Genomic DNA, 12,006 nt, shown 5'->3' with positions numbered 1-12,006 from the left:
TTTGTGAGGGTTTTCTTTCTTTCTTTCTTTCTTTTTTTTTTTTTTTTTTTGTTATGTTTTATCTGTTTGCTGCCCAGGATATACTGTTAGTCTGGAAATGATTCTATCTGCCTCTCTGGTCACATTGTCTAATATTCTAGTAGTGTTGTTCCACACTGAGAGCCTAGAACTCTGTAGAACAGACAAAATTCCTTCAGAAAAAAATCTTCCTCAATCGTAGACCCACAGTCTCCACCTATAAGGGCCGCAGACAGGAGAAAACAGTTCTGTTCCCAGCTGTGGTGTCACACAACTTTAATCCCAGCCCTCTGGAGGCAGGAAGAGAAGGATCCCTGTGAGTTCAAGGCCACCCTGAGACGACATAATGAATTCCAGGTCAGCCTGAGCTAGAGCGAGACTCTGCCTCGAACCCCCATAAAAACGTTTTGTTTCTTGATGGTACAAAAATCAATATCCAGAAAGTGGTATGATTGATTTGTATGGTGATGCCATTAGAGCCATTTTTATATATGGTATCTTTCTTTTAGTTTTCTTATGACTTCATATAAATCTATAATCATTGAAAAACTTCAACTTGAAACACAAATTAAAGAAAAAAAATAGTTGAAGTAACTTTATAAAAGCAATTCCAAAATAATTCAAATAATTTTCCAATATATACACTAGAATTATCAAATAAATTACATAAAATATAAATATAAATGACATATTATAAAATTGAAAATTGTTGGAAATGATTCTTGAATAAACATAAGAAAAGTGAAAGGTTTGATAAGGAAGCCAAATATTTTCATTGTTATTTATTTGAAAAAGAGATAGAAGCAGAGAGAGAGAGAGAGAGAGAGAGAGAGAGAGAGAGAGAGAGAGAGAAGGAAGGAGAAAGAGAAAGAATGGGTGTGCCAGGGCATCCAGTCACTGCAAATATACTCCAGAAGCATGTGCCGCCTTGTGTGTCTGGCTTACATGGGTCCTGGGGAATAGAAACTGGGTCTTTGGCTTTGCAGACAAATGCATTAACTGCTAAGCCACCTCTCCAGTCCCCCAAAATTTTAGAAATGCGTGTTAACTATATAATTCTATGTATACATATATTTTTGTATTTATGTATTCAATGAAACTATTAAAACAGCACTATATATACATTATGTATAATGCATATATTATCATATATGTATATATGATATATGTATTATATATATATATCATATATATAATGAAAGGAGTATTGAAATCACAGAATTTACATCTAAAGAACATTGAAGAATAACTCTCAAATTGAGGAAATGAAAATGGGAAGAACAGAATCTGGTAAAAACCTACTGAGTTAGTTCAGAATAGGATAGAAACTGAAAGGGAAAAAGGAAAACACAAGCTTACACGTATATAAATATATCCAGAAAAAAAGATTTATTGGCCTGTATTTTATAAGGGACAAATTTCTAATGGCTGAGACAGACCATCATTTAGTACATTAGAACAATATTTCTCAAGACCATAGAGGAAATTTTCTTTTCTTTGTGTCAACTACCAGTAAGAATTTTTAATACTTCATTAAATTTCTAGAACTATATATTTCATTTTTCTTGTGGTTTTTCTAACTTTCCTCAGCAATATGCAACAAAGGGAAAGTTTCTACTTTACCCTCAGCAGAAATCAAATGTTTTACCTATAAATAACTCATCACAAGAACTGAGTGCTTGTGGGCCAGGTTAAAAGTCAAGTTTATTTTGATTTATCCAGTGAGCATAGGGACATTTTAAATACAAGACACATAAATCAAAGATGCCACCAATCCTGATACTTCCAGGAATTAAATTCCTGATGCAGAACTGATGGCACCACTGTGGGATGTTCTATGCGTTTATCAATCTTGTTTATTACTTTTTTTCTTTTTTAAAGAATCAGCTCCTTGTTTCATCACATATATATATATATATATATATATATATATATATATATATGTATTCATTTCTTATTCATTGATATGTGTCCTGGTCTTGAATATTTCTTTCCAACACATTGGGTTTGGATTGTTCTTGCTTTTCCAAGGTCTTCATATGGATCATTAGAATAATTATTTGAGTTCTCTTGATTTTTATTTGTTGCTTACTTTATAAAATTTAGAGTTATAAACTTCCCTATTAGGATTACCTTCATTTTGTTTCATAAGTTTTGTGTGTTCTATTTTCATTCCTATTTACTCATTTCCTTGAGTTATTCAATGAACCATTCATTGTTCAACAGTATGTTCAATCATCAGAAGTTTGAATATTTTCTGTTGTTTCTCTGATTACAGGCTCTAACTGTGATTTTAGTCAGGGTAAGTGATCAACTAGAATTTGAGCAGCCAAGAGTTCCTTGTGCAGGGAAGTCTCTACATGCTTTTCTTTTATTTTCTTGTCTTATCTTTTCTTTCTTTCTTTCTTTTTTCTTATCTTGTTTTTTCAATGATGACCTGGAATTCACAATTCACTATGTAGTCTCAGAGTGGCCTCAAACTTACAGTGATCCTCCTACCTCTATTTCCCAAGTGCTGGGATTGAAGGTGTGTACTACCATGCCTGGCTTAAAATATTTTTATTTATTTATGAGAGAGAGAGAGAGAGGAGGAAGCATATACAGAGAGAGGTAAAGAGAGAGAAAGAAAGGAAGCCACAGATAGAGAGAGAGCAAGAGCGAGCGCAAGAGAGAAAGATTGGGTGCAACAGGGCCTCCAGCCACTGCAAACGAACACCAGACGCATTTACCACCTTGTGCAATTGGCTTACATGGATCCTGGGGAATCGAAGCTGGGTCTTTTGGTTTTGCAGACAAGTGTCTTAACCACTAATCCATCTCTCCAGCTCCTCAACATGCTTTTAAAAAATATTCTTTTAAGGATATTTTCAGCATCTTTGGGCATGACAAAGTTCTATACCTTTTTGAGTTAATAGTCTGATAAATTGTCAGAAAAGCTTTGGTTTTCATTTTATATTACATTTTAAAAATAGTTATTTTCAGGTTATTAAGAAAGTCAGTGGAAGATTGAAGATGGTGGAACATGTCTGCGGTCTTAGAACTTGAGACGTGGAGGCAGCAGAATGGTGGGTGTGTTGCTGGTAAATGTCAAGCCAACTTGAGCTAAGCAGCACTTGCTCAAAAATAAAATAACCATAAACAAACCAAAGAAGGCAATTGGAAAACTTTGAATGTTCTTTTCTAAAATTAGTATAATTTGATCACTATAACAAAACACCTGAAATAATCAACTTATAGATAGAAAAAAGTTGTTTTGGTCCATAGTTTGAGAGAGTCCAGTCATGACTGGTTGGATTAAATTAATGCTTTTTTATTTTTTTTCGAGGTAGGGTCTCATGCTAGCTCAGGCTGACCTGGAATGCACTATGTACTCTCAGGGCAGCCTTGAATTCTCAGTGATCCTTTTACTTCTGCCTCTGGAGTGCTGGTATTAATGGCATGTGCCACCACGCCCAGTTGGATTTATTTCTTTATGGATGTGATAAAGGCAGGATATGACAGGAATGCATGATGGAGAAAACTTTTCATCTGGTGTCTAGGAAGCAAAAGAAGAAGAGACAGGGAGGGATGCAAACCCAGAGTGCCTTGCAAGGTCATAGTCTAATGACCTAAAGACCTTCCTCAGGCCTTGCCTCCTACACACTTCACTGCTCCTCATTACTGGTACTCTGGGGTCCCATTTTTCACCACGTGGAGGTTAGGGTACATTTAAGATTGATCTTTTAAAGCATATTTGATTACTAATAATTTTCATCCCTGACAGTTAAAAATATCAATGCTGATCAACCTGTAGGGTAACTTTTATTTAAGTTTTAAGTCACACGAGTGTAGAGAGATAATGATTCACATTAGGCTAAGTAAAATATCTATTATCCCAGCAGGTGGTGTTTCTCTTAAATTGCTTCAGTTTAAAACTCTATTTGGTTTTGAGATGGAGACATAAAGAACAGCAATGCTTCCTGTGTTTAAATTCCAAACTCTGTTGCCAATGCGTTGTCTATGAAGAGTCTCCTGCAAATGACAAAGTATGAGCCAAGAAGAGGCAGGGCGGTCACCGTGGCCTGAGAATGGTCACAAAGTAATGACTATGGTGCAAATAAATATCTAATTATGAATCTCATGTAGTTTACAAAGTGTAAACAGGCAGCACTCATGACAAAAATACATGGAAAATGATTTCTAGCATGAAAGCCACATTATTTATCTTTCTACTTGAAATACTGAAAAAATATTCTTCAACAAGTCAGAAGTGAATATTACAAAAACTACCAATGTAATAGATCTATTTTTACTTGTGTAACTGATAGTTGTCTGGAATAATTTATCTTATTATTTAAAACACACACACACACACACACATATATATATATATATATATATAATTTAAAATACAGATAATTTAAACTGAAGCAATATAACAATTATGTATGATGAATCAAGGTAACTGCTATATATAAAAATCAAAACTTATCTACTAAGTCATTTGTCGATAGCAATATTTTATTTTCCCTTCTCATTTTATGTTAAATATATTCACTAAAATATGAATATTTACATGTCATTCAATAATAGAATATAATTTTAACAAATTAACTAAAATTACATATTAATTAAGGCAGTAACTAATTGGAAAAATTACCTAAATGTCACTGTGATAAAGTGTATTTAGATGAATAGAATATGAAACAGTCTCATTTTGACTTTCTTTGGCCATCATGAATCTTTCCTAACTAGCAAATTAGGGAATTATTAAATGTTTTTAAATTGCTTAAATTATGGGTTTACCAGAGTCTTTTACAATAATCCTGGGCAAAGAATGGTTTTCATTCATTTCTGAAGGAAGATATTCTTATCAAATGGTTTGACTAATCTTTTTATTTATGCATTTATTATGAATGTTTTTTTTTTAATCTTTTGTTGAGGTAGGGTCTCATCTAGCTCTAGTCCAGGCTGACCTAGAATTCACTATGTAGGCCTTGAACTCACAGTGATCCACCTACCTCTACCTCCCAATTGCTGGGCTAAAGGTGTAAGCCACCACGCCCGACTTTGATCTTTTAGCTATCAATAATTCTGGCTGCAAACAAATGTAAGAATGATGGTGTGATAGTTTGAAATAGGTGTCCCCTCAAAAACTCATGTGTTCTGAATGCTTGATCCCCAACTGACGGCATTTTGTGAACTGGAGCCTTGCTGGAAGCAGCAAGCAAATGGGTTTTATACTGAGCTTCTTCTTGCCAGTGGTTGGCAATCTCTCCTGCTACTGTTTTCTATCTGCTGTTGGACAGAAGATGTTGTCCACCCTCTCTGCTCATGCCACATTTACCCATGCCATCATGGAACAGCCCCTTGAATCTGTAAGCAAAAATAAAGTGTTTTTTTGTTTTGTTTTGTTTTGCTTTTTCCCCACAAGCAGCTTTTGGTCAGTTGTTTTGTGAAAGCAACAAGAAGGTAACTGCAACAGAAAATTGATACTGAGACATGGGAGAGGTAAGCTAGAAACCTTACTATTTGGCTTTTGGCCCTTTGGAATGGATTTGTGGGAAGACTGTTGAAGAATATGAAACCTTTGTCTAAGAGATGCCTTGTAGAGTTTGATGGATCATTCTGGTCCAATTTGAAAGACCTAAATGCAATAAGAACTATGGACTGTGAATTTTGTCTTATGAGAGAAAGAGAAAACGCTTTGTCCCAACTGGACTAAAGGCAGTTTGTGTGAGAGGCTTGCTGTTCTGCCTGCTTTCTGATAACTTATGTAGGGTTTCATTGCATAGAAACATACTGGTGTTGAGTAGATAGATATGGCACATAAATAAATGAAAATATATGACTGGAGATAAAGTCTCTTCAGGTGCAACTGTTTGAAAGATTACAACCATTAAGACTGGACCAGCTTTTCTGTATTTGAACAGCATAAGAATGCAAACTATTTTGAAACTAAGGGGCCTAAATGATGAAGTAGTGCCCTGCTCATCAAAGTTTTATTTATTTATTTTATCACTGGATTAATAGTTGTTAGACTACATGGTACTATGAGTATAATAAGTGCAGAAAATAGACAGGTAATTGGATTTCCATCTCAGTTTTGCATTTTGGAAATGGCCATAGACAATGTGAGGTAGGTTTGTTGGAAGTCCTTCTATGAAAGCACTATGGAGCCATGAGGATGAACAGTGGGATGCAGTGGAGACCCAGTGGAGATGCCAGGACTATGTGATGGGTGTGAAAGGCTCAGAATAGATTTTGCAAGGGCTGTGAGCAACCCTGCAGGAGGCCAGCATTGGAGCCCCAAAGGCTTGTCACTCATTAGAGATGTCTGAATTTCTGAAATGGAGCTACAAGATCTGCTGTTTGCCCTTTTTGTTTCAAATCCTGTTTCAGTTTAATCTTTCCTTGCTATTTCTAAAGCTATCTTTGCATTGTGAAAGTTTGTTCTGTGCCATTATAGCTGTTTTTTTTTTTTTGGGGGGGGGCGAGTGTGGTCATAGCTAACCATTAATACTCTCTGACATACAGGAATGTTTGAACAGTATTAGTATGGATAAAAACAATGGTGACTTTTAAAGTTGAAATGAAAGAACTGAATTTTACATCATGGATGGTTATCACTATATAGGGACCAGGGGTAGAATTTGGTGGATTGGATTGTTTTCCCATAAACTCATGTATTCTGAATGCTAGATCCTCACATGGTGGGAATTTGGCAATTGGAGCCTTGCTGGGGAGAGCATGTTATTGGGCACAGGCTTAAGGTTTTTAGAGCCAGTTTCCCTTGCCAAGCTCACTGTTCCACTGATGTCCACCAGAGGTTGGCCAGGAGGTGATGTCCACCCTTTACTCATAGCACACATCCTCTGCCATCATGGAGTTTCCTCCCATGACTGTGAGCCAAAGAAAACCCTTTCCCCCCACAAGTTGCTTACGGCCGGGTGTTTTATGCAGCCAATGGCCCAGATCTCTTCTGTAGCATGCTCAGAATATCAATTATCTCAGTGCTTTGAGTTTCTTTTTAAAACCAAGGGTTGTAAGTTTTATTTATAACTATGAAAAAAACTTGGAGTTCATATGCCATGAGGCTTTAAGGAAAAGTATCAGGATGACATTTTTTAAAATCCATGTTTAGCAAAAATATATTCTGAGCTAGAGGTGGTGGCACATACTTTTCATCCAAGCTCTTGGGAAGCAGAAGTAGGAGGATAGCTGGTGGGGAGTGTTGGCCTGGGACTATAGAATGTGGTGTAGATCAGCCTGGGCTAAAGTGGAAAGCTCCCTTGGAGAAACAGTATGTGGGTGTATGTATATATAATGTGGTACATATAGTGTGTGTGTGTGTGTGTGTGTGTATGAAGAAAAGTGCTTACTGGGCAGTTTGGTGAGCATAGTATGTACTTTTAGGCACACAGCAGCAGATGCTACATTCCTGGGGCTCATGACTACCCCTGTTATAGGTTTTCAGTATTATCGGGGATATATTCACTCCTATAGAGTGGGCCTTCAGTAAAATGAGAGGTCAGTTGTTTTTTCCATGTTGGTTTCCCCACATGTGCCACTATTTCACCCATTGCCTCATTTAGCCTGGCCGACCAAATAAAAGGCTTGCAGTGTCCACTGTTGAGTATCTTCACTGGTTATTTCTCTCTCTACCAATGAACTCCATGCAGCATCGCTTTTTCCAGCTTTCTTTCAGCTGGTCTACATGGAGGAGGTTTTCAATTCAGCTCCAGCAGAATTTCTCAGTGACCTGCTTGCAGCCCAAGTATGTGGAGTCTTCAGGAATAGGGTCTTATCATCTATTCCTAGTGGGAAACCAATGGCCTCAGCAATGACCTGTAATGTTTTGGGGGAATCAGGGACCTCCCTGGCCAACAACTCACTGTAAGGTATCCAATCCCTGGCACTGAATATTGTCTAGTAACAATCTATGGCTCCTGCATGTTCCATTGTCCAAAACAGTAAGTTTTTATATAACATTAATATCCCCTTAGATTTTGATTAGCCCTTCCTCCACCTTTCCTTTACTCAATCTCTTCCCCTGACCTCACTTAGGCCTTCTATCCTTGCCTCTAATCAATTGTTTCTAGTTTGTTTGATTGTTTTATATTTACTCCTTTTCAGTAAAAATATAAAATAAAAATCTGTAAAATATTTTAGTTACCAATAGAAAAATTCCAATTATTTTTGATATATATAATTGTATGCTGGTGAGAACTTCCTGTCATGTTTACAGTTAACAGGACTGGTGATGAGCACCTCTCTGTCAGAAAATCTGCCTTTTGCAGGTTTTCAAGACTGCTGCATCTGCTCAATTCACCATCTCAGCTAGCTCTAGAAACAATAAACCATTCTGCACTTTAAGGTGTGGGGTGGAATAAGATTTAGGAGAGGTACCTGGAGTTTCTTCTTCCTTATTTAAATGGCTATACCTCCAGCCATACTTTCCTCAAAAAACTTTCAACATTAACACTAGACATTTTAAAAGCCCAGTATTTTGGGGTCATATTTTGAAATGTAGCAGTGAAAATTGCACTGCCTTTAACAATGGAGGATGAGAATTACTGAAACACATCTCCCACCCCAAACAACACTTGAGTAAATAAAAAGGTGAGCACATGCATGCATCATCATGCCCACACACACACACATATACTTGTATGTGTAGATAGATAGATACACACACACACACACACACACACACACACACACACACACACACGGTGGATTGAGAGAGTAGGGAAAGACAGAGAGGCATCCTTTGATATCCATGGAAAATTACTTGTAATACTCCCAGTAGGTTATAAGTAAAGTCCATGGATCGTCAATTCCACCAGACAAATTGGCATCATGTTTGACAAAGATCTATTCATGTGTGCTTGAGGCATGAAGCACAGGTTATAGTTTAGCCACCAGAGATAGCTCGGCTTGATCAGTAAACACACCTATCACATCAACAATGTGCCTAGCGACCTGTTGGGAATCTGGGATAGCCACCTTGATTGAGCTGCATGTACACCCTACTTATTGCTGTCAACTTCTTGCTACTGGAAAGAAGAAAACATACAATGCTGGTTAGAGGAAAGACTGCACTTACAGTTTTGAAGGGAAGTTTCATCATGGTGCAGAAAGCATGGCATGAGCAGGAATACGCCGACCATCTAGTCACATACCTTGGTATAATTAATCTAAGTACTGGGCTTGGAGCTGGGCTAATAAACCTCAAGATCTCTTCCCAGTGACACCTTCCAAGTTGCTGCTATTTGAGGATTATGTATGAAGCCTAATCGTAAACACAGGAAGCTAATGGGGGACACTTCACATCCTGCATCCATACCTCCATGGACACATGAACATCTCATTATGCAAAATGCATTTAGTCCATCTTGAAAAGTCTCCACAGTTGTTATCAGTTCCAACACTGTTCCAAATCCAAATTCTCATCTGAGATAATTTCTTGTGTGTGAGCCTATAAAATTAAAAATAAATTAATAAACACTCATATACTTCTAGCACATAGTAGCAGTGCAGAAAGGAAGACTTGGCCAATGCATGATAGAAAACCAATAAGGCAAATATCAAATCCTGAAGCGCCATGCCTGAGAGCTGGGACATACCACAAAATAACTGGGCCTCAAATTCTGTTGCTCCATCTGTGTTGCTTGCTTTCCAGTCTGATCCACCTGGACCAGAAGAAGATAACCATGCTGGCTGTCCTATAATCCTGGGATCTCCAAAATCCTGAGGTATTCATTGTAATCACCAGTTCATCTCTGTGGTTTCAATCTATGCCCCTCATGGCTTCTATGCAGAAACATTGACCCTATTCCTCATCTCCAAAATTTCATGTTGCAAATCTAATGTCTCTCTTACCTGCAGTTCTACAAACAGATCTACCCTTTCTCTAAAACTTGTAAAGTAAACTCTAGACAGTAAGTGGGTCCTTGAATTTTCTTCTCTTAGGTGGCCCCCTTTTCAATTCTTTACTCGTAGTGTACTTTCTTGCTACATTACTATTTGTATGTTCATTTTAATTCTTTGAATAAAACACAGAGAAGCAAGATACACACACACACACACACACACACACACACAGAAAGACACACAGAGAGCAAGAGAGAGACAGACAGACAGATAGGAGAAAAGAGACTACTGAAGCGAGAGCCATAGTAATGAGTAAAGAATGGCATAAGAACAGAACCATAAAAAGGAGGAATAGAAATAATGATCAAGAAAGTAATCTACTCAGCCCACTCAGCTAATCTTTTACAGAAATGTCAGAAACATACACTGGGAAAAATTCAGCCTTTTCAACAAATAGTGATAAAAGGCCTAGATATAAATATGTAATATGATGGAAATACATACATATCCCTCACTTCACACAACAATCAATTCAAAATGTATCAACAGCTTTAATAGACAGCCTGAAATTCTAAAACCAATAGAGAAAAGCATAGGCTAAACATTTCTCTAAAAACAGAGGTAATGACTTTATGAAAAAGGTTTATATTAGCATAGTCAAAAACACAAGACTTGCCAAATGGAATTGAAAGAAATGGAAAAGTTTCCAAAGCCAGACAAACAAATGGAAAAACAACAATGAAAAATCAACAGAATGAAGAGATGTCTTACAAGATGGGAAACAAAACCCTTGCCAATTTTATATTTAACAACTAATATCAAAAATCTATAAACTCTAAACATTAAAACTCAAAAAATTAAAACCATCCCACATGTGAACTAGGCATGTCTTAAAGGAAAAAAAAAATGGCCCCCAAATATTTGAAATGATCTTTAATATCTTCATCCATCAGAAAAATGCACAATAAAATTATTTTGAGATTCTATATCATCCAAATCAGAATGGCAATCATTAATAAAAATAAAAGCAACATATGTTGGTGAGAATTTATAGGAGGAAGAACCACTTCACACTTTAGTGGGAAATATAAATTGGTATAGATACCACGGAAATTAGCATGGATTCCATCAAAAAAAAAAAAAAGAAGAAGAAGAAAGAAAGAAAACGGTATTGACATGTAATCTAGAAGTTTTCTTCCTGATTATGTATCAAAAAACTCTAATTGAGAATGGCACAAATGTACTTGCCATTTCATTAATTTTTCCTGGGGAAACATGAACAAAATGCAACTTGATAAACTAAACTAATGAGGTGATTTGATTTACTTCAGAGCATGGCTAAGGAGTTATTTTCAGGAGTGTGGGCAACCTTCAAAATTTGGATCATTGCAAAATCCTAACGAAACTTTATCATAAATCCTACTGTTGATTAATGTCCTTCTGAAATAAGTTAGTATGTGCCATCATCATTTTTAGCTGAAGGAGGGTAGAATGTCAAGTGAGGTTTTGATTCTAGCTTTCCTCATTTTACTAGAGAGTGTTCATAGCTCTATCATGATTACCATTGCCTGGCTACCACTGTATTGTGCTTCTCAACTAGCTATCATGGACATGGGGTCAAAATGTTCCCTACTCCAAAGTCGCAATAGAATCATCATTATACGCCTGAAGGAAAAGGGCTAACCTGTAACATGTGCTCATCGATAATTATTACTGCACTATTCACAGCACAACATGGAACAAGCTCGTATGTCCACAAACAGGTGAATCGGTAGATAAAATATGGCACATATATGCAATATAACTTTACTTAGGAAAGAAAACTGAAGTTGTGATATATGCAGTAAAATGAGTGGAACTGGATATTTTTAGGTTAAGTGAAAAAAAGACCCAGGAAGATATATATCAAATTATCACATTCTCTCTAAATTTATATATATATGTACATTATTATATATGTATATATACATATACATACATCATATATATATATATATATATATATATATATATATATGTATATATACACACACACACACACACACACACACACATACACACACACACACCCAGGAAGATATATATCAAATTATCACATTCTCTCTCTCTCTATATATATAGAATGTGTATATA

The sequence above is a fragment of the Jaculus jaculus genome, chromosome 16 (assembly GCF_020740685.1).
Source record: "Jaculus jaculus isolate mJacJac1 chromosome 16, mJacJac1.mat.Y.cur, whole genome shotgun sequence".
In the NCBI taxonomy this organism is placed as follows: Eukaryota; Metazoa; Chordata; class Mammalia; order Rodentia; family Dipodidae; genus Jaculus; species Jaculus jaculus.
Note: the sequence above shows the minus strand (reverse complement) of the source record.